We start from the raw sequence: 25,121 nt of genomic DNA, 5'->3' as shown, positions 1-25,121 counted from the left end.
AATAAATCCTGTTTGTTGGGAATCAAACCTACCCTAGTGGTTACAGCAGTGGGCTGAGAACCAGGGAAGCCAGGGTTCAAATCCCACTTCTCTCACAAATGTTCTTTGTGATTTTGGGCAAGTCACTTCATTCCCTCAGGTACAAACATGAAGGGAAATTCTAGAATAGAACACTTAAATAATGTGCCACTGGAATGCGTAAATATGCAGGAAAACCAGCATTTTTAGTAGCAGCAAATTAACTGAGTGCTGTTCTGTAAGGGTATGGTATACATAAGTGGAATAGTGCATAAATGCAAAGAGGACATTCACGTGGCTGGAGCATGGGGGAACTGCCACCTACAGCTTGCAGTTATGTCAGGTCTTCAGCTGTAGTAACTGTGGAAGCTTAGATTTTAGGTGCCCCAGTACCAGGTTGTACTTAGCATTCTATAATGGAACCTGGGTGTTCAGATGCTATTACAGAATAGGGTCTCACCATGCGGCATCGGAGCCCCTAAAAGGAGTTGTCCACTTATAGAACTGCCCCCTTAAATTTTAGGCATCCTAGGACTTGTAACTACCTGAATGTAACTCACCTTGAGCTCACATTTGGAAATGCAAGGAAGTAAATCCAAACTTTTTCACCTATCTTTATGCACTTAAAAAAATCATTCACTGTGTGTGATAATAACCCATTCTAAGCTAACACAGGTCACGCTAACTTTGATGTTTATATTAATTGCCACAGGCCTATAATATGTAACAAGCACAATGAACTAACCCATGTACCTTTAACCCACACTACCTTCACACATTTCAGAGAAGAGGCCTGTAAGTTTGGCAGTTATTCATTCATTTATTTCTAATTTCTATTTCCTATTTACCTTTGGCCCAGCAGAGTTCCAAAACATCAAACATAAAATATGACATCAATTATGACAGAACAATAAACCACACAGGACAAAATAATTACAAGAATAATTCACAACCTTGCATTAATACAAAACAAAATCTCACCATCCAACCATTCTGTGGTTCTATTACTGCACCATGGCAACAACATTGAAAGCAATTAGTTGACTTGCAGGAGTAGCCTAAAGGCAGATGTTCAAAACTCCAGTGCTGTTCCGAAGAGCGCCAGAAAAATACTGCCAGATCAGCGCGGTGAAGGAACTCCCTAATACAGTGTTTCCCAAGTGCAGTCCTGGAGTACCCCTTGCCAGTCAGGGTTTCAGGATATCCATAATGAATATACATGAAAGAGATTTACATATAATAGAGGCAGTGTATGCAAATGATGTTCATGCATATTCATTGTAGATAGCCTGAAAACCTGACTGGCAAGGGGTACTCCAGGACTGCACTTGGGAAACACTGCCCTAATGCTCAACGCTAATGACATGCAAGTTTAGGTGCTCATAGCATTGAGCAATAGGGCAGTGTTTCCCAAGTGCAGTCCTGGAGCACACCTTGAGGGGAATAATCGAACGGTGCCAGCGAAATAGATTGCTGGCGATCTATTTTGGCGGCGCCGCAAACAGCTGGCCGAACCGTACTATCGAAAAAGATGGCCGGCCATCTTTTCTTTCGATAATACGATTTGGCCCAGCCAAATGCCAGAGTTCACTGGGTTTGAGATGGCCGGTTTTGTTTTTCAGCGATAATGGAAAAAATGCCGGCGATCTCAAACCCGGCGAAATTCAAGGCATTTGGTTGTGGGAGAAGCCAGCATTTGTAGTGCACTGGTCCCCCTGACATGCCAGGACACCAACCGGGCACCCTAGGGGGTACTTCTAAAATTTTTTAAAAAATATACAAATACCTCCCAGGTGCATAGCTCCCTTACCTTGGGTGCTGAGCCCCCCAAATCCTCCCCAAAACCCACTCCCCACAACTCTACACCACTACCATAGTCCTTATGGGTGAAGGGGGGCACCTACATGTGGGTACAGTGGGATTTGGGGGGGTTTGGAGGGCTCAACACTTACCACCACAAGTGTAACAGGTAGGGGGGGGATGGGCCTGGGTCCACCTGCCTGAAGTCCACTGCAACCAACAAAAACTGTTCCAGGGACCTGCATACTGCTGTCAGGGAGCTGGGTATGACATTTGAGGCTGGCATCCAGGCTGGCAAAAAAGATTTTGATTTGTATTTTTTTAGTGTGGGAGGGGGTTGGTGACCACTGGGGGAGTACGGGGAGGCCATCCCCCATTCCCTCCGGTGGTCATCTGGTGAGATGGGGCACCTTTTTGAGGCTTGTGTAATGTAATCTCCACGGAGAGGTGAGCCCTTGAACACGATGAAGGAAACCCTCACCGGGCTGTCGGCCAAAACCCTGAGTCCTCTCTGTGCCTCCCGCCGTTCCCCAGGAGTTGAGCCCCTGAGTTCGGGCAGCCAGCAACAGAGAGAACAAAGTCCAGCACAAAGTCCACAGGGTTAGACCAAGCAGCAGGTCACAGCAAACCAGGGCTAGGCAACAGGTCCACACCAGGCAGCGGTCACTAGAAGGTCCAGGAACAGGTCAGTACCAGGCAGCGGTCAAAAGCAGGTCCAGGAACAGGCAGTGGTCAATACCAGGCAGCAGTCAGAAGCAGGTCCAGGAACAGGCAAAGGTCAGAACCAGGTATCCATCAGAAGTAGATCCAAAGCACTGCTACTAGTGAGCGAACCGAGTAGCAGCCAAAGCACTGATAGACTGAGGGCAGAGCCTTAAATAGGAAGGAATCAGGCTCAACCAGGCACAGCTGAAAACAAGATGGCAGCCCCCATCAGGAACACCCTGCGACCAAATAAGGGCTTCCTTCCTGCAGCTGCCACCTCCAAGATGGCTGCCCTGGCCTAACAGCCCTCTCCAAGATGGCCGCCAAACCCTGGAATAAACCTGAATCCAAGATGGCCCCCAGTGCCCAGCTCAGAACAGCCAGGAAACATGACAGCTTGGTCGTGAAAATAAAAGGACCAAGTAAACCCGGCGAAATACTGAATAACGCTGCTTTTTTTTCCATTATCCGCGAAAGCCAGCCATCTGGTAGCCACGCCCATGCCTGCCCATGTCCCGCCTTCGCTACGCCACCGACACGTCCCCTTGAACTTTCGCCGGCTCGGCGACGGGAAAGCGGCGATAGTGTAAAAAAGCAGCTTTCGATTATACCGATTTCGCCGCTTTTGATAGATCGCCGGCCATCTCCCGATTTATGTTGGAAGATGGCCGGTGATCACTTTCGAAAATAAGCCCGCTTTCCAGTCAGGTTTTCAGGCTATCTACAATGAATATGCATGAACATCATTTGCATACACTGCCTCTATTATATGAATATTCATGAGAGAGATTTGCATGCACCACTGAAAACCTGACTGGCTGGAGTGTCTCCAGGACCATGATTGGGAACCAGTGCATTAGGGACTTCGGCGGGAGGATAGTGTCTGGCGCATGCCAAGAACATCAGAGGGGGAGGAGAGGAGGAGGAGGAGGAGGAGGAAGAGGTGCCAGTACAAGAGAGCTACCCCTTCAGAGTATTTTAAATATCCTGAATTACATCAAAAAGTAACTTGTTAAAGCAACCCCCTCCCTCAAAACAGATATCAACAATTGTGGCGACAGCAGAACAGCAACTGCCGAAGGCTTCCGGCAACAAGGAGATGGACGCCAGTGCCAAAGATCTCAGGAGCACTTTTTGATGTAAGTCATTATTAAGATGGACTTAGGAAAATCCACTACTTATTTCTAGGATAAGCAGCATAAAATCTGTTTTACTCTTCTGGGATCTTGCCAGGTACTTGTGACCTGGATTGCCACTGTTGGGAATAGGATACTGGGCTTGATGGACCTTCAGTTTATCCCAGTATGACAACACTTATGTTTTTATGTTCTAAGTGTGACAGGGATACACATACCTTACAATATTCTGTAAGTTACGTGTGTAAGTGGGAGCCCTGCCTATGTCCCACCCATGTCTGCCCTGTGTTTGCCTCTTGCAGAATAGCACACAGACACCATACTAGCATTATGTGCATAAATGTGAGTGCCTAGTTTTTAGAATTACCCTCTACATGTTTAAACCAACACATAAATAACGTATTCATTTTAAGTTAAATCTGCTATCTGTTTAAATACTGGTATTTAGCCCACTGACCTATGTGCTTCAATTGCTTGAATATACATATATAATGTAACGCCGATTTTTAAAAAGAGTTTCAGGTATGATCCGGGAAATTACAGACCGGTATGCTTGACTTCAGTGCCAGGTAAAAAAAAATAGCGGAAACTATTATAAATAATAAAATTACAGAACACGTAGATAGACATTGTTTAATGGGACAGAGTTAGTTTTCAACCAAGGGAAGTCTTGTCTCACCAATTTGTTTCATCTCTTTGAAGGCGTGAATAAACATTTTGATAAAACTGAGTCGATTGATGTAGTATATCTAGATTTTCAGAAAGCATTTGGCAAAGCTCCTCATGAGAGACCCTGAGAAAATTAAAGAGTCATGGGATAGGAGACTATGTTCTGTTGTGATTTAGAACAGTGGCGTAGCCAGACCTGAGATTTTGATTGGGCCCAGAGCTAATATGGGTGGGCACGCACTGTCTATATAAGTATGAATAGTGTCTCTTGGGATCCTACAAAATAATGCCTTGGAATTCACTTGATGATGGATTTCTAAGTAGTCTGCCCAACAGCTGCCCTGCATCAGTATAACCATAAACATACTTAATGGAAAAATTGATATTTTTAAATATAATTACATTATCCCACAATCTCTCCATTGCAAAATGCTATACACAAACTTGTGCAAAAACACACTCATATCCTTACTAAACCATAACATCACTAATTCCAAGGACAGGATGAGCTACAACCTTATGCTTGAAAAGGCAGAACTGTAATTACACTAGGCTCTAAAACACCAATGCACTACCTCGTGAAAAAAAAGCAAAACAAAAAGGGCTGCAAATACTACACGCTAGCAGAATACTGCACCTTGATCACACATGAAAAACACATGACACAACAGACATGACACAAGGAACTAGAAATAAAAAAATTATGAAGGCAAAATACTGAACTGGAAAGTTAACTCAAGCAGTCAGACTCAGCATGCAGCAATACCAGAAAAATTGAAATGCAAAATATCACAGATGCACATTTCCAAAAGCTGACATATTTCAATTAATAAATTCTGAATAAAATACTTTTTTCTACCTTTGTTGTCTGATCTATTCGCTTTGGTCCCAGTGTCTTCTGTTTTATGCAGTGTCTTCTTTCCATTTGATATTTTTTCTCTCACCATGTCCACCATCCTCCTGTGTCCTTATGTGTCCTGTCTACCATCTGTAGCCCTGTCCCTATCCTTTCTCGAGTTTCAGTATCTGCCCTCAACGTGTTCCAAACCAGCCCTTAAACTCAGCAGTTTTCCCTCCATCCATATCCAGCATTTCTCCTCACTCCCTTCCATCTATGTGCATCGACTTCCTCTGTCTTCCCTCCCCTCCATCCATGTCCAGCATTTCTCCTCTCTCCCTTCCCCTCCATCCATGTGCATCTCCTTCCTTTGTTTTCCTTCCCTCCATCCTTGTCCAACATTTTCCCTATCTTCCCTCCCCTCCATCCATGTCCAGCATTTCTCCTCTCTTCCCTCCCCTCCATCCATGCACATCTCCTCCCTGACTTCTCTCCCCTTCCTCCATCCATCCGTCCAGCAACTCTCCATTCTCCCCTGCCCTCTCCTCCATCCACCCATATCCAGCAAATGTCCTCTGAACCCCTGCATTCATCCATCTATGTCCAGCAATTCTCCTCTCTCCCCTGCCCTCCCCTCTATCCATCCATGTCCAGCAACTCTCCATTCTCCCCTGCCCTCTCCTCCATCCATCCATACCCAGCAAATTTCCTCTCTCCCCTTTCCCCTCCATCCATCCATGTCCAGCAATTCTCCTCCTTCCCCTGTCCTCCGCTCCATGTCCAGCAATTTCTATTCTCTGCCCTGCCCTCCTCTCCATCCATGTCCAGCAACTCTCCATTCTCCCCTGCCTTCTCCTCCATCCATCTCCAGCAAATTTCCTCTCTCCCCTGTCCCCTCCATCAATCCCTGTTGTCCAGCAATTCTCCTCTCTCCCCTGCCCATCCTGTTTCTTTCCATCCCCTTCCCCATTCTATCCGGCGTCTCCCCCCCCCCCCCTTCGCAGCATCTCCCCTCTCTCAATAAAGAACGACAACGTAGATGCAGCAGCTCACAGGTTTGCTGGCAAAAGGTAAAAAAACGGATACAGCGGGATCCTCCTGGATTCGATTTAAAAACCTTTCAAAGTTAATTTTTTTCTTTGCCCAGTCATTTACATGAGGACATTTTACATATAGTGCCACACTATCTGCTGTGTTGTCAGCTATGACAAAGGCTTCTGATCTAATGTGTTTATAAAATGTGGAGTCTGGCACTCAAAAGGGTTTAACCTAGCAGGAGAGGTTCCTGCTTAGCTAGCCAGTGAACTTCCCTTCAACAACCAGATAAGTATAAATGATGACTCTGTTGCTTGCTCAAAGCTGGATAACATATGAGCCGAATCTTATTGCTACTAGCTTGCTGATACTATCTGTTGATACTGACTCGCTAGCATATTATAGTAGTACCATACTGTGATATTTAGGTCTTTTTTCTCCACTCATATGCCAAAACTTATCGTCATTAATTTGCTGATACTAATTGCTGATACTGCCTCGCTAGCGTATTATAGCAGTACCAAACTGTGTTACTTAGGCCTTCTTCCTCCACTCATATGCCGAATCTTACTGTAACTGGCTTGCTGATATTATCTGCTGATACTGCCTTACTACAAAATTGCTTAATATATACTAATGTTGATACTGCTTGATACACAAAATTGCCTAATATATGCTTATATACGCTTATATATGATTAATGTTGATACTGCTTGATGTTCACACAAATTGCTTAATATATGCCTATATATGCTTAATGTTGATACTACTTGATGGTCACACAAATACAGCCATCATGAATATCAACAAACTGCTCATGATAATCTACTTCCTCCCCCTAATCTACCACGCACGGACCACTCCCAATATAAACAACAATCTTCCTACAGCAAATACTGTATACCCTACAAACATCCCAGTTACAGTTCACCAGCCCAAAAGAACAACAACCAACTAAAAGGAAAGACACACACATTTGGAAATAACCAACAGAAAGGGAAGAAAGGACACAATAGAACCAGATACCAAGAAAACAGGCAAATAATAAAAATTAACACAACCATGTCCCAAATTGAACCTTACCAATCAATCCAAATGGGATACGTAAACGCCAGATCAATAGTAAATAAAACAGAGATCATAACAGACTGGATCACTACAGACAACCTCGACCTCCTATTCATCACTGAAACCTGGATTCATGACCTTAAAGACCCTATAATCTTAGATCTATGCCCACCAGGATACAAAATTACCCATTGGACAAGAAACGGAAAAAGAGGAGGAGGAATAGCCATATTATACAAATCCGAATTCACCATCACAACCACAGCCGAATACATTCTGCCACAACTTGAAATCGCCTCGGTAAGAATTAATCATCCTAACTTGCAGGAGCACCTTAACACAGTCCTGCTCTACAGACCACCAGGTAAATGGCAAGAATCCCAAACACACCTAATGGACTTTATCTCGAACACTTGTGTCTCTACCTCAAATCTTATCATAATAGGAGATATCAACCTGCACCTTGAAGATCTCAACTCAACAAGCGCCCAAGAATGCGAAGAGTTCCTACAACTATGGGATCTTCACAGGACAAACACTCAACCAACTCACATCAAAGGACACACACTAGCCATTATCACACACAAATTTGATCCCAACTCAAACCTTATACTAACAGACACAAAATGGACACCCGCACCGTGGTCCGACCACCATAAAGCAAACATCTCCCTCCAATGGCGAACGATTCATCGACTAAACAAGAACAAAAAACCTATTCCACGAGAGGAAAAATAGACCCGGTAATATTCTGGCAACAAATATACCACAACGAATGGACAATAAAAACAGATACAATCCAATTCATCTTAGAATGGGACGACAGATGCAGATCCATATTAGACAACATTGCTCCAACCCAAACCAGAACCTCACACAGGAAGAATTCAATACCATGGTTCAACGAAGAACTGAAAAAACTTAAAACACAAGTTAGAAGGTTAGAACGGGCATGGAATAAAAAGAGAGATGACCCCACACTCAATGCCTGGAAACAACTCCAAAGAAAATACAAATACACCATAAGACAAACCAAAAGATTATACTACAAAAAAGTAATAGGACCAAACTACAAGGACACACATAAACTCTTCCAACTTGTGAATAAACTGATAGATACTACACCAGTCACAACCAACAGCAAAGACTCACCAGGAGCAGACGATCTCGCGAGATACTTCAACGAGGAAATCATACAACTACGACTTAAGATACCCACCAGTACCATCGACTATGCTGAACTCCTTGACTGTCTAGACCCAGTCCCTGACATCTACCCAGCAGACAGAACCTGGACCAACTTCGAGACAATATCAGAAGATATCATCTCCCAAACACTCAAAAGATTTGCCAGATCTCATTGCAAACTAGACATATGTCCAAACAACCTCATGACATCTGCTCCCCAACAATTTATAACAGACATAACGAAACACCTGAATTATATACTACAAAATGGTCTCTTCCCGAAGGAGAAAGGAAACATTCTACTCACCCCCATACCCAAAGACGCAAAGAAAAACACTAGTGAACTAACCAACTACAGACCAGTAGCATCCATTCCCCTTATAACCAAACTAATGGAAGGGTTGGTGACCAAACAACTCACAAATTACTTAAATAAATTCTTAATACTCCCCGACTCCCAGTCAGGATTTCGGTCAAACCACAGTACTGAAACAGTACTAGTTACTCTCATGACCAAGTTCAAACAAACGATTGCAAATGGAAAGAACATACTACTTCTACAATTTGACATGTCAAGCGCTTTCGACATGGTTGATCATGGAATACTACTATGCATCCTTGAGTACTTCGGAATCGGAGGTAACGTTCTCAATTGGTTCAAGGGATTCTTAACCACACGATCATACCAAGTAACATTCAACTTGACTACCTCAGCCACATGGATACCTGAATGCGGAGTCCCACAGGGATCCCCCCTCTCACCGACTTTATTCAACTTAATGATGATACCCTTGGCCAAACTACTATCAAACAAAAACCTCAACCCATACATATACGCAGACAACGTAACGATCTACATCCCCTTTAAACAAGAGCTAAAGGAAATTTCTAATGATATCAACCAAAGTTTCCATATCATGCATTCATGGGCGGATGCATTTTGGCTGAAACTTAATGCAGAAAAAACCCAATGCCTAATACTCACCTCTCAACATAACAAGAACAAATTCACCGCCATCAATACACCAAATCTGAACCTTCCAATTTCGGACACCCTAAAAATTCTTGGAGTTACCATTGATCGACACCTAACACTCGAGAGCCACGTGAAAAACACAACCAAGAAGATGTTCCACTCAATGTGGAAACTAAAAAGAGTAAGACCTTTCTTCCCAAGGACTGTTTTCTTTAACCTGGTACAATCAATGGTGCTCAGTCACTTAGACTACTGCAACGCACTCTACGCCGGCTGTAAAGAGCAAATAATCAAGAAACTTCAGACAGCCCAGAACACAGCAGCTAGACTCATATTCGGTAAAACAAAATATGAAAGTGCTAAACCTCTACGAGAAAAATTACACTGGCTCCCACTTAAAGAACGTATCACGTTCAAAATATGCTCCCTAGTCCACAAAATCATTCACGGAGATGCACCAGCCTACATGTCAGACCCGATAGACCTACCACCCAGAAATGCCAAAAGATCATCCTGTACATTCCTTAACCTGCACTTCCCTAACTGCAAAGGTTTGTACTAATGCACGCATCAAACTTTACCTACGTGAGCACACAGCTATGGAACGCATTGCCGCGCAACCTAAAAACGATTTGCGAACTAACGAACTTTCGCAAACTACTGAAGACCCATCTCTTTAACAAGGCATACCATAAAGATCAACCAATGTGAATATACACAACTCCTTCACATATAATCAGAACTGTCTTACAATATTCTGCTTGTTATGCCATTATCATGTTTTATCCTTATCATATTGCCCAAGATCCTTCTATAACACAAAATGTCTATTTTCTAATGTATTTCCACCATTCATGATGTATTGTAAGCCACATTGAGCCTGCAAAAAGGTGGGCAAATGTGGGATACAAATGCAATAAATAAATACATAAATAAATGTAGTTAACGCTAACGATTATTCTCCTGGGATTCTCCTATTTCCTTAACAATCTTGTCCTCCTGTCCCCAGGTTTGCTTGCTGTTTTGAGTGAACGGCAACGGCTGCGCGGGGGAGTGGAAACACATGGCTTCCTTCCTTACAGTGGACTAGATGGGCTGGCTCACTTCCACTCCACTCCTGAGTTGCAGCGGCGGGCGGCCGTAAAAGCAGCAAGCAGCCAGGCTCGACTCCGTCCTTCGCTTCCTGCCCTCTCTCTGCGCCCCGCCTTCCTCTGATGTCATTTCCTTTCGGGCGGGCGGGACGCTGAGAGAGGGCAGGAAACAAAGGACGGAGTCGAGCCTGGCTGCTTGCTGTTTTTACGCCCGCCCACTCGCCACTGCGGGCAAGAAGACTGTCGTAGTCGTCGTTGTTGTGGTGGAGAAGGTCGCAAAAGACTGGGTGGGCCTGGGCCCACCCAGGCCCACTTGTAGCTACGCCCCTGATTTAGAAATTGGGTAAATGACCATTTTTCTCAATGAAGGAGGGTGAAGAGTTGAGTGCCATAGGGATCTGTACTGGGACCCGTGCTATTTAACATATTTATAAATGATCTGGAAATCAGAATGACAAGTGGGATGATTAATCTGCAGATCAAACAAAACTATTCAATGTTGTTAAAACACATACGGACTGTGAAAGAATGCAGGAAGACTGTGCATTCAAATGGCAGATGAAATTTAATGTGGACAAATGCAAAGTGATGCACATTTGGAAGAACAATCCAAATCATAGTTACCTGATGCTAGGGTCCACCTTGGGGGGGTCAGCACCCAAGAAAAAGATCTAGGTGGTGGTGTAGACAATACGCTGAAATCTTCTGTCCAGTGTGTGGCTGCGGCGGCCAAAAAAGAAAACGGGATGCTAGGAATTATTAGGAAAGGAATAATAAATATGAGAGAGATAGGAAAGAGATAGTAAATAAGACAGAGAATACTATAATCCCTCAGTATCGCTCCATGGTGTGACCTCACCTTGAGTACTGTGTTCAGTTGTGGTTGCCATATCTCAAAAAAGATATAGTGGAATTATAAAAGATTCAAAGAAAAGCGACCACAATGATAAAGGGGATGGATCTCCTCTTATATGAGGAAAAGCTAAAGAGGTTAGGGCTCTTCAGCTTGAAAAAGAGATAGCAGGGGGGGGGGGGAGATATGATTGAGATCTAAAAAAATCCTGAGTGGTATACAACAAGTAGAAGTAAATCGATTTTTTACTCTTTCAAAAAGTACAAAGACCAGGGGACACTCAACATAGTTATTGGAGATACTTTCAAAACAAATAGGAGGAAGTAGTTTCTCATTCAACGAATAGTTAAGTTCTGGAACTCTTTGCTGGAGGTTTGTAGGAACTATCTGGGTTTTAAAAAAAGGTTTGGACGAGTTCCTGGAGGAAAAGTTCATAGTCTGCTATTGTGACAGACATAGGGAAGCCACTGCTTGCCCTGGGATTGGTAGCATGGAATGTTGCTACTATTTGGGTTTCTGTCAGGCACTTGTGACCTGGATTGGCTGCTGTTAGAAACACTATACTGGGCTAGATGGACCATTGGTCTGACCCAGTAAAGCTATTCTTATGTTCTTAAGTAAATAGATGATCCATATGGAGGGTAATTTTATAAAATGACTCCTATGTTAAAAGTTCAAAAAGGAATTTGTTTTAAACTATTTTATAAAGGAAACATAGATGTCTATGTGCCTTATAAAAGGCTTTGAGACATGAATTTGTATGTGATTTTCGAGCAGGCATGACAACAGAAGGAATTAGGTAGAGTGTAGGCGAAGCCATTTAAATGTATATTTTAGACCAGGGGTGTTCACCCTCAGCCCTCACCAGGTCGGTTGTCAGGATTTCCCCAATGAATATGTATTATCACAATTATAAAAACGACTGTTGCAAAACATTAATCTTTATTAAATTCCTTCATACACATATTACCTTCTTAAAATATCACACACTTTGCTGTTCTAATACACACAATCCTAACTCACAACTAACAATCATTGCACATCAGATAACACATTTACATAAGGGATCAAAAATGGAGTACTAATGTCTGTGTTACTTTAGAGAATGGTCCAAGGTCTTTTAACTTCAATCAAACAATCTTCATAAAAGCTCAACCAATATCCAAATGCTCCTTCCGTTTACCACAATCTACATCAAACTTCTCAAAAATTAAACTTCAATTGCTCATATTCTCTTCACTCCAGTAAGTCGGAGCTATATCATCATTACTCACGGTTTCTTCTCTCCGAGAAATCCAGAGCTATATCAAGCGCTTGAAAAATGCTCCTTCAGCTTCAACCAAAGTCCTGATGTGGACCATACGCATGTGTAGGCGTCTGTCGGCTTCCCACGCTAGTATGGTGCCATGATCAAGGACTCAATAGCTCATAGTAGCTGGTAAGTGATGTAGTAAGTATATGTTATATATGGAATCGTCTGCCTGTGTCAACTGTGGTTTGTGGGGCGCAATAGCAGATCAATCAAGACTCGCCTCAAGGAAAACACAAAAGCAGACTCCATAGACAAGTGGTAACAGCTCCACTAGTTACCCATTGCATGGAACATAACCACCAATTTGTTCAATTAAAGTGGTTGGTAATTGATTAGGTAACTCGTTCCATTAGGGGCGGTGATATGACACAGGTACTTAATCGGAAAGAACAATTTTGGATCTTTGAACTAAACATGATAACCCCTAATGGGCTAAATGAATTTGTTGAATGGAATACGGTGATTGAATACACCTTTGGTGTATGGCCGCCACATAGATGGTCGCGGGAGCAGCCAGCTCCGGGGACCCTTGGCGGACCTGATTAATATCGGCCATAGATTGACCCGATTTCACCGGGAGGGGAAATTGTAAGATGCAGCGGAATCTGTACTGGCCCCCGGTCGTCCGACCCGGGCCGAAACACCACGCTGTACCGGCCAATTCTGCCGAGACCACCACACGTAAGTACCCACAACCACGTTGCTGAAAGGCCTGCTGATCGCCCGAACCCGCCACTGGTGTTGCCGGCGGGCCACGATCACCCCTACACTGCCATCCAGCAGCCACCGCTGAGAATCGCAGACACCGACTCCCGTCCACTCATCGGAGCCCGCCTCTTGACACTGACCATGTGCTAAGCCAGCCTTCGGCACTACTGAATGAGTTGCTGGCGCTGAGGACTGCGAGAGGTGCTGGCTTGCGAGGAAGGAGCGGAGCGTTGTACAGGCTGATCGGCGGAACGTTGGAAAAGAGCGGTAGCAGGTGGGCAAGGGACGCTACTTGTCTAACGAAAACAGCGTTGGGCAGTGCCTGTTATGGACGGACTGACAATGAAAGGGATGACAACGTGGATGCATCAGTTCATGGGTTTACTCAATGTATACTGAGTGAACGCTACTGACGGCTACACAAGGGAGCGAAACAGAGATTGATTAGATGCCTTCCTTGCCTGTAGTGAACTGCAGCACATGCCATGATACATGACTGCAGTACTTGCCTGCAGTACTTGTATTGAGTGAATGCTAATGACGGTTATGAGAGGGAGTGAAACAGAGATTGACTAGGCGTCTCCCTTGCCTGCAATGGACTGCAGACAATGAGTGAATGCCAATGATGGCTGCACGTGACACTGGAAACAGAGACTAACCAAGCAGCTTCCTTGCATACAACACACCAGACAGGATCACTCTCACACCCTCACATGCTAGAAACAGAACCAGATGAGAAATAACAGTTTTACTCAGTTATCTACTGAGGAGGCGTTATATGAATCCTCACTATCTCCTGGCTCGAAAGCACCACGATACCCATACTACACACACACCAAAGACTAATACGAGACAATACACATTACCAAAATGACAACAATTCTAACAAAGGAAAACCACCGACATGCAGACAACAACAACAGAAGGGAAACAAGGATTCTACTAAAATAAAGGAACGACAACTAATCAAAATCAACACAACATCAAAAACGGACCCTTACCAAATAATTCAAATAGGATACATAAACGCTAGATCAGTAGTCAATAAAACAACAACCAAACAGACTGGATCATAGCAGACAATCTCGACCTACTACTCATCAGCGAAACCTGGATCCAGGACCTCAAGGACCCCATAATTTTGGAACTTTGCCCCTGGGATACAAAATTACTCATTGGACAAGGAAAAAAAAAGAGGTGGAAGTTTAGCACTAATTTACAGATCTCACTTCAATATAACAACAACTGCGGAGTCTATAACACCAGAACTTGAAATCACCTCAGTTAGAATCAACCATACCAACCTGCTTGACAACCTAAACGTTGTCTTATTTTACAGACCACCAGGTAATTGGCAAGAGTGTCAATCACTCTTCATGGATTTCATATCAAATACTTGTGTCTCAAACCCCAACCTACTTATTATTGGAGACATAAATATACACCTCGAGGACCCTAAGGAAACCAATACACGTGAATGCAAAGACTTCTTCCAACTATGGGACCTTAGCTGGCCCCCTGTACAAGCCACATATGTCAAAGGACACACAATTGACCTCATCACATACAAACTATCCTCAGACCGAAACCTTATATTAACAGATACAAAATGGTCGGACATACCATGGTCAGATCACTATAAACTAAACTCCAACCTACTGTGGAGGAAAAAAGGTATGAACCTCAAACAAGAACCCATAACTTACACTACGAGAGGCCAAATTGACCCTGTAACACTCTGGCAACAGATGTACAATAATGATTGGATGGCACAAACAGATTCCAAACATTATCTACTAAATTGGGACGACAGATTTAAGAACACATTAGACATAATTGCACCACTACAACAAAGAACTACACGTAGACAAAACTCAATACCTTGGTTCAACGAAGAACTGAAATCACTAAAAAAACATACTAGGAGAGTCGAACGAGCAAGGAAAAAAATGAAAGACGAATATACACTTAACGCATGGAAACAACAGCAAAGAAAATACAAATACTCAATAAGACAAAACAAAAGAGCATACTACAAAACCAAAATAGGGCCAGACTACAAAGACGCACATAAACTCTACCAACTTGTGAACAAATTAATAGACACCACACCGGTGACCACAATTAGCACAGACATCCCATCAGCAGATAACCTTGCCAAATACTTCAATGAGAAAATCATAAAATTACGAACCACGCTACCACTCAATACCACTGATCACGAAAAATTCATGGAATACTTGGACCCAACTACCGGTGAATCCCAGCAGATCGAACCTGGACTAACTTTGATCTGGTAACCGAAGAAACCATCACTCAAGCAATTAACAAATTCTCCGAAACCCACTCCAAACTGGATATCTGCCCCAGCAACCTAATAAGGCTCGCCCCCCAACGCTTCATAACAGACCTTACATCACACATGAATTACATGTTACAACACGGACTATTCCCCAAGGACAAAGGAAATATACTTCTTACCCCTATACCCAAAGACTTAAAGAAAAAACTAAACGACACAACCAACTATCGACCAGTAGCATCAATCCCCCTGGTAGTCAAACTAATGGAAAGTATGGTAACCAAACAACTCACTAACTACCTAAACAAATTCACCATACTACATGAATCACAGTCAGGATTTCGATCCAACCATAGCACTGAAACAGTGCTAACCACTCTCATAACCAAATTTAAACAATTAATTGCAACTGGAAACAATGTGCTCCTCCTACAATTTGACATGTCCAGCGCGTTCGACATGGTCAGCCACCAAATACTCTCAAACATCCTGGACTACTTCGGGATTGCAGGAAACGTACTTAGATGGTTCGAAGGCTTCTTAACGGCAAGAACCTACCAAGTGATATCAAACTCAAAAACGTCAACACCATGGAAACCTGAATGCGAAGTACCACAAGGATCACCGCTCTCGCCGACTCTTTTTAACTTAATGATGACACCATTAGCCAAATCGCTATCCAACCAAGGACTCAACCCGTACATCTATGCAGATGATGTCACGATATACATTCCATTCAAACAAGATATAACCAAAATCACAAACGAAATCACACACAGCCTCCAAATAATGAACTCATTGGCGGACGCATTCCAACTAAAGCTAAACGCAGAAAAAACACAATGTCTCATCCTGTCCTCACAATACAATACAAACAAACCCAATACAATAAATATCCCGGACTACACCCTTCCGATCTCAGACAGCTTGAAAATATTGGGAGTCACAATTGACCGAAATCTCACACTAGAAGATCACGCGAAAAATACAGCAAAGAAAATGTTCTATTTAATGTGGAAACTTAAAAGGATCAAACCTTTCTTCCCAAGGGAAGTATTCCGCAGCCTAGTACAATCAATGGTACTAAGCCATCTAGACTACTGCAATGCCATCTATGCTGGATGCAAAGATCAAATTATTAAGAAACTTCAAACCGCTCAAAATACAGCAGCCAGACTCATATTTGGGAAAGCGAAATATGAAAGTGCCAAACCCCTAAGAGAGAAACTACACTGGCTCCCACTAAAAAAACGATTTGCGTTCAAAGTTTGCACCCTGGTCCACAAAATTGTTCATGGGGAAGCCCCAGCCTATATGTCAGACCTTATAGACTTGCCTACCAGGAACGCAAAAAGATCAGCATACACATTCCTCAATCTTCACTACCCTAATTGCAAAGGGCTAAAATATAAATCCACATACGCGACCAGTTTCTCATACGTTTGCATGCAGCTATGGAACGCACTACCGAAGGCCATAAAAACAACACAAGACCTAACTTCCGAAGGCTACTGAAAACAGATCTGTTCAAGAAGGCATACCATAAACATCCATCTTAAATACTAAATAAGACTTTACACGACCTAGACATAACAGAAATCTTTCACTGAACTGACTAACCTCTTTGCCAGTAATGAACAAGCACTACCACTTTAATCTTTATGTAGAATAGGATCTCTCCATAGTCGATGACCTAATGTATGTTACAATCCAATCTATTACTCAGGAACCTTCGTGCATTACCATAATATATTCTTCCTTACCATGTATACATGCACATGATATATATCTATACCATGATCTGTTCCATGTATGTTATGTTCCATGCATGTTACCATGTATGTATGCACCTTAATGCAACACCATTTGTAATTCTGTTACCCGGAAATGGCAACCGCCATTACGGCAAATGTAAGCCACATTGAGCCTGCAAATTGGTGGGAAAATGTGGGATACAAATGCTACAAATAAATAAATAAATAAATTGATCATTTTCTGATGTTTATTCATTTAGCACTAATTCTAGAGGGTATTGATATGACATCATTTCCTGCCTGGGACCAGTTATAATCCTCATTTTGAATGGAGAAGTGAACCAATGTAGCAGAGGCACCTTTCTTTGCTTTATTTCATTTTGTTCATATCATATTGGAGTTTCTGAGGAAGTTTACACGAAACCCTGCAGAGTCGGACTCTATAGAGGGCGCAGCAGCGCTTTTGTATGGGGACAAAAAGAACACTTGATTTGCCCCCAGGTAGAAGAAAAGAACTTTGGAAAGGATAAAGACTAAGCAATTGAGAAATTTTTCCCGACTGGAAAACAACATTGAACATTCACAAGGGGTATATACTACCCGAATGATACACTTTACATCCAGGAGGGAAGAAATAAGCTATATAATGATAAGTGCCTTATTGCTGTTACAAGTGTTGGAGACCTCATTGAGGCTTTTAAATGTATGAGGTAGGATGGAGCAATAGATAGAATTGTTTGATTCAGACACTTTTTTACCACTTCCATATCAGGTTATTAACTAGTTGGTGAAAAGAGCATGGGTGTGTTGTTTTGCTCACATAATTAAACATAAATCACGGAGAAATTCTATGATTGAGAAGCTTGCCAACCCTTAGAGACATAAATCATTTTGGTGTAGTCTTGCTTGGGTGAGTTTATACTCTGAGAACTCTCCAATATTCTATATTATAGATATTTATTTAATGAGATTGGTAGTGTTGGGTCAGTGGCGTAGCAAGGACGGGGCGGTGGATAGAATCTTGACCCAACACAGTGGCGTAGCTAGGGTAGTTGACACCCGGGGCTGGTTGTTTTTTAACACCCACCCCCCAAATCCACTACTAGGCATACCGAGAATACAAAACACTCTGGACCTATAGAGCAATTCTACCATACCATAAGCAGTAATTTCTACGAGTCACACAAGGAAAAGGAAAGCATCTTAAACACTACAGTGAGCACTAGAACCTCAATTCACCTATCGTAAAATGAAAACAGACAGATTAGTACAGATCATCGATCCTGCACAGTCAATGCCAACCGAAGGCCATGTCTTTTTCACAAACACAGATACACCCTAATGCACTATAGAATAAGTAGTAATATTTAAACTTTCTATTTAGACAAAAATTAAACTGAACCCCCGATGCCAGACTCTGCATACAATGCAACACCACAGAAACAGAAAATGTCCCCTAGTACTGTGCAAAATATAAAGACAGCAGACGTAAATTTGAAAAAACTAACAAATACCAATCACCAATTTACAAATTAACAAATAGAAATATAACAAATACAGAAAATAAAATAATACCATTTAATTGGACTAATACATTTAGCTTCCAGAGGCCAAAATCTCCTTCCTCAGGTCAATACAGTATAGTTCTTTTACAGTATCCTATCCTGACCTGAGGAAGGGGGTTTTGTTCTCTGAAAGTTAAGTCAAAATGTATTAAAATTAGTCCAATAAAAAGATTACCTTATTTACATGTTCTATTTATAAGCATTTATTAACACAGCTACAATACTATATCCATAAAGCAAAAAAATAAAAATATATTTTTTATTTACAGTTTGTTGTCTCTGGTTTCTGCTTTCCTCATCTTCTTTTCACTGTCTTCCTTCCATCCAGCATCTGTCTTCGCTCTCTCTCTCTGCCATGCAGTGTCTGCCCTCTCTAATGTTCCTTCCATCCACTGTCTGCTCTCTCTCTCTGCGCCTTCCATCCACATCTGCCCTTTCTCCCTTCCATCCACATCTGCCCTCTATTTCTGCCCCTTCCATCCACCATCTGCCCCAGTCTGCCACCTCTCTCTCCCCCTTCCATCAACATCTGTCCTCTCTCTCTTCCTTCCATCCACATCTGCCCTCTATCTCTGCCCTTTCCGTCCACCATTTGCCGCAGTCTGCCCTCTTTCTCTCTCCCCCTTCCACCCACCATCTGCCCTTTCTTTCTGCCCCTTCAATCTGTCTGCCCTCCCTCTCCCATCCATCCAGGGTCTGCCCTCCCTCACACTACCCCCTTCCATCCAGGGTCTGTCCTCTCTCTCTCTGCCCCCTCTTTTCAGCCCCCAGTTCCAGCCCCTTTATTCCACCTGACCCTAGTTCCAGCCCCAGCCCACATCTCCCACCTGCCCCCTTTTTCATCCCCACTATCCCACCAGTCCCCAGCCCTTTTCTCTCACCAGTTCCGAGCTTCAGCCCCAGCAAGTTCTCCCTGTCCCCTTTAAAGCCCCCAGTCCCCACAATTTCAGCCCCTGCCCCTTTTCAGCCCCCAGTTCCAGTACTAGCCCCCTTATACCAACTACCCTCCTTTTCAGCCCCCAGTTCCAGCCCCCTTCATCCACCACATGCCTTGCATCCCCCCTTTTCAGCCCCAGACCCATTCTCTCACCTGCCCCAGGCATGGACCCATTTTCCCTCCTGCCCCCTTGCCAGACCACAGTTCCAGCTTCAGACCCCTTCTCCCACCTGAGCATTCCCCTCCCCAGTCCCCTTCTCCCCTCTGAGCACCCCCACCCCTCCCCAATCCCCTTCTCCCCTCTGAGAACCCCTCTGAGTTCCCCCACCCTCCCCAATCCCCTTCTCCCCTCTGAGCACCCCTCTGAGCTCCCCCACCCCTCCCCAATCCCCTTCTCCCCTCTGAGCACCCATCTGAGCTCCCCCACCCCTCCCCAATCCCCTTCTTCCCTCCCCAATCACCTTCTCCTCTCTGAACACCCATCTGAGCTCCCCCACCCTCCCCAATCCCCTTCTACTCTCTGAGCACCCCCACCCCTCTCCAATCCCCTTCTCCCCTCTGAGCTCCCCTGCTCCCATCTGAGCCCCCCCCCGACCCGGTCCCCCCTCCGTCGAGAGCCGACAGAGCCCTCTTCTCCTGCCACCACCCTGCATTTAAAAAAAAATCCATTCAGCGGCGCATGCAGCGCCTTGCGTCTGCCCTGCGTGTGCTGTGAAAGGAGAAAATTGCCTCGCTGGCGTCAGGCCTTCCCTCGCTGTGTCCCGCCCTCGAGGAAATAGGAAGTTACCTCAGAAGAGGGCGGGACACAGCGAGGGAATGCCCGACACCAGCGAGGTGATTTTCTCCTTTCACAGCACACGCAGGGCAGACGCGAGGCGCTGCCTGCGTCGCTGCATGGATTTTTTTTAAAAAGGCAGGGTGGTGGCAGGAGACGAGAGCTATCGGCTCTCAACGGAGCACCCCCCCCACACACCTGCTGACACCCGGGGCAAGGGCTCACGATCAACCTAACATGACATTTAATGTGAGCAAGTGCAATTTGATGCATGTGGGAAAGAGGAACCCAAATTATAGCTACGTAATGCAAGGTTCCACATTAGGAGTCATCAACCAGGAAAGGGATCTAGGCATCATCATTGATGATACATTGAAACCCTCTGCTCAGTGTGCGGCAGCGGCTAAGAAAGCAAATAGAATGTTAGGTATTATTAGGAAAGGAATGGAAAACAAAAATGAGGACATTATAATGCTTTTGTCTCGCTCCATGGTGCGACTGCACCTCAAATATTGTCTGCAATTCTGGTTGCCGCATCTCAAAAAAGATATAGTGGAATTAGAAAAAGTACAGAGAAGAGTGATGAAAATGATAAAGGGGATGGGACAACTTCCCTACGAGGCAAGGCTAAACTGGCTAGGGCTCCTCAGCTTGGAGAAAAGAGGGCTATGATAGAGGTCTATAAAATAATGAATGGAGTGGTACGGGTAGATGTGAATCACTTATTTACTCTTTCTAAAATTACTAAGACTAGACTAGGGGGCATGCAGTAAAGCTACATGGTAGTAAATTTAAAACAAATCGGAGAAAGTATTTCTTCACTCAATGTGTAATTAAATTCTGGAATTCGTTGTCAGAGAATGTAGTGAAAGCGGTTTGGATGGCTTCCTAAAGGAAAAGTCCATAGACCATTATTAAAATAGACGGGGGAAATCCACTGCTTAATTCTAGGATAAGCAGCATAAAATGCATTGTACTGTTTTGGGATCTTGCCAGGTACATGTGACCTGGATTGATCACTGTTGGAAACAGGATGCTGGGCTTGATGGACCTTTGGTCTGTCCCGGTATGGCAATACTTACGTACTTATGTACTTTAAAAGTGTGGACCTCAAAAAAAGTTAATCTCACGAGAGATGGGAGGGATATTTTTTTCATTTTTTCTCCACACTAAAGTAAACATACTGAAGCAAAAAGAAATGCTGCTACCACTATTCTCTCGGATGTCATGTTTTAAATATCATAAATAGTAGAGTATCACCTGAGGATTACTTCCAAATAAGATTTGTGTGGTTTTATAATACTTTCATTTCATCTTGTTCAATTAACTTAATGGTACATAGAAACAAACACTGAAACGCAAGAAACTGTAGAAGCCACTGCATTACAGATCCACTTTCCCCCACTTCTCCTCTTTCTAGCTATCATGAAAAAAACCATTGAGCTGTGGTGTTGCAAGAATAGTTCTTTTTGACACCAGGGCCAGCAATACATGCATCAACAGATAGCATGATCTGCTGAGACATGTGACATGGCATATATGGTAATTGTTTGCCCTGTGTGGTAAACGCTGGAGAGAGATGAGTGACTGAAACAGGCCAAAGCTGAAACCTGAAATTTTAGAAAACCCAAAGCCAATCCTTGCTAAAGGCATGCCTGGAGAAACGTTAGGAGGTGCATAATCTGAAAAAGGAAGGGAGAAAGTCCGCGCTTGGGAAAACCAGCCCTCAAACATCTAACACACCCTCGCACAAGCCTTGGGTGTACAGTGTTTCCGAGTGTGAAGCAAAGTAGCAATGACGAATCAGAATAACCTTTTTGTCTCAACCAAGCCCTTTCAATGGCCAAGCCATAAGGCCAAAGGGTATGGATCCTGCATGAGCACCGAACCTTGCTTCAGTAGGGTATATGCCTGCAGTAGATGGAGAGGATCCTTATCCAACAGTCTAATCAGGTATGTGTACCAAGGTTTCTACAGCCAAGCTGGGGCTGAGAATTACTTGACCCTGGTGCAATGCAATCCTTTTCAACATGTGGCCTTACCATGGGTTAAGGAGGGAAGACATACAGTAGAGGTGTCCCAAGCCAGGGCTGCAGTAGGGCATCGATCCCCATCGAGAACAGTTCTTTCTGATTGCTGACGAACTTGGGCACTATGGCATCCCTTTTCGTCGCCATCCAGTCCAGAAGCAGAGAACCCCATCGGTCCACTATCAGTTGAAACCCTGGCTGGATAGTTCCCATTCTTCCAGGTTGTTCAAGGAGTGCCTGCTGAGAAAGTCCACCTCCACATTTCAAGAACCCAGCGATGTGAGCTACCGATAAGCAGAGAAGATTTTCGTCACCTCCACCGCCATCAGACAGCTGCGGGTCCCGCCTTGCTTGTTGATATAAGCTGCTGCCACCTCATTGTCAAAGAAAACTCGGACCAATGCCCTCACTAGAAAGGGAGTGAATTTGTGTATGGCATTCTGCACTGCCTTGAGCTCCAAGCGATTTATAGAACACTGAGACTCCTGTTCCATCCAGGTACCAGGTGCCCAGATGGAACAGCTTTTTCAAAATAAGCACAAGGCATGGCCTGGGCAGTGATGTCATCAGAGAGGGCGGAGACTGTGCATGGCTTGGGCCTGTCTTCACTTCTGACTGGCTGAAAACCTGGAAGTGGGCATGTCACCTGTCAAAATCAATTAATTTTGACAAATGTAGGTGAGATACACTACTCACATTCTCTGAAAACGAGTTCCAGAGCTTAACTATTCATTCAGTGAAAAAATATTTCCTCTTGTTTTAAAAGTATTTCCATGTCATTTCAATGTGTGTGTGTGGGGTCTTTTACAAAGGCACAGTAGTGTTTTTAGTGCACGCTAAACACAAGAGACGCCCATAGGAATATATGGGCATCTCTAGAATTTAGCGTACTCATTTCTATTGTGCGCTAAAAATGCTAGCATGCCTTAGTAAAAGAACTCCTGAGTGTCCCCTAATCTTTGCACTTTTTAAAAGAGGGAAAAATTGATTCACTTTTACCCATTCTACACCACTCAGGATTTTGTAGATTGCAATCATACCCTCCCCCCCAGCTGTCCCTTTTCCAAGCTAAAGAGCCCTAACCTCCTTAGCCTTTCCTCATATGAGAGGAGTTCCATCCTCTTTATAATTTTGATTGCTCTTCTTTGAACCTTTTCTAATTCCGTTATATCTTTTTTGAGATACGGCAACCAGAACTCAACACAATACTCAATACACAATACCCTGCGAACCAGGGGAACCGGATTTGATTCCCATTGAAACTCCTTGTGATTCTGGACAAGTCATTTAACCCTCTGTTGCCCCCGGTATAAAAAAAAGTACCTGTATATAAAATGTAAAACCGCTTTGATTGTAACCACAAGAAGGTTACAATCAAAGAAAGGTAGTATATTAAATCCGATTCCCTTTCCCGTACTTCAAGCAAGCCAATACCCCATGTGCTTCTATATCTGGCAAGTTCCTTTACAGAATCTCTGAGCTTCAGTTTGCCAATGGTTGGGTAATAAAGCAGTCCTTCATAAAACAACACCTGTACAACAAAGATCTTGTGGTATATAAGCTCCTGAGACCAAGTAGGGTCCCTTCCAATATTCCCTCAAATGTTTGACAGGCCATGAGTGCAAACATTTTCTATTGCTCAAAATTTGTGCACTATGAGCCTAGTGTATTTTGGCAACTATAATGCAAATAACACAGGATTTTAAAAGTGTTATTTAAGTAATTCTACATTAAGTTATTTTAGTGTATCATTTTTTTGTTGTTGTTTCATTGTTTTTTATTTGATTTTCAATCATGGGGCACAAATCCTGCATGTATACACAAACTCTGTTTAGAACAAAGCCAACCATTAGGGGATAGGACGACTTCCCTATGAGGAAAGGCTAAAGCATCTAGGCTTTTTAGATTGGAGAATAGACAGCTGAGGGGAGATATGATAGAGGCAGACATGAATCTCTGGTTTACTCTTTACAAAAATACTAGGACTAGGAGGTACGCAATGAAGCTACTAAGTAATACATTTTTAAAACAAACTGGAGAAAATATTTCTTCACTCAACGTATAATTAAACTCTAGAATTTGTTGCCAGAAAAAGTGGTAAAAGCAGTTAGTTCAGCAAGGTTTAAGGCCACACCTGGAGTATTGCGTTAGTTTTGGAGGCTGTATCTTGCTAAGGATGTAAAAAGAATTGAAGCGATACAAAGAAAAGCTACGAGAATGGTATGGGATTTCGTTACAAGATGTATAAGGAGAGACTTTCTGACCTGAACATGTATACCCTGGAGGAAAGGAGAAACAGGGGTGATATGATATAGAGGTTCAAATATTTGAAAGATATTAATCCACAAACGAACCTTTTCC

At 43.4% G+C, this 25,121-nt stretch overlaps 1 protein-coding gene across 1 annotated transcript in view; it reads right to left on the bottom strand.

Moving 5' to 3' along the window:
* Positions 1–25,121, bottom strand: part of CACNA1B (calcium voltage-gated channel subunit alpha1 B) — a 1,447,778-nt gene that overhangs the window by 473,013 nt on the left and 949,644 nt on the right. The gene's annotated exons all lie outside the window — the stretch shown is intronic.

Source organism: Microcaecilia unicolor, chromosome 6 (assembly GCF_901765095.1).
Source record: "Microcaecilia unicolor chromosome 6, aMicUni1.1, whole genome shotgun sequence".
Lineage (NCBI taxonomy): Eukaryota > Metazoa > Chordata > Amphibia > Gymnophiona > Siphonopidae > Microcaecilia > Microcaecilia unicolor.
Note: the sequence above shows the minus strand (reverse complement) of the source record. Positions and strands in the feature narration are given on the sequence as shown.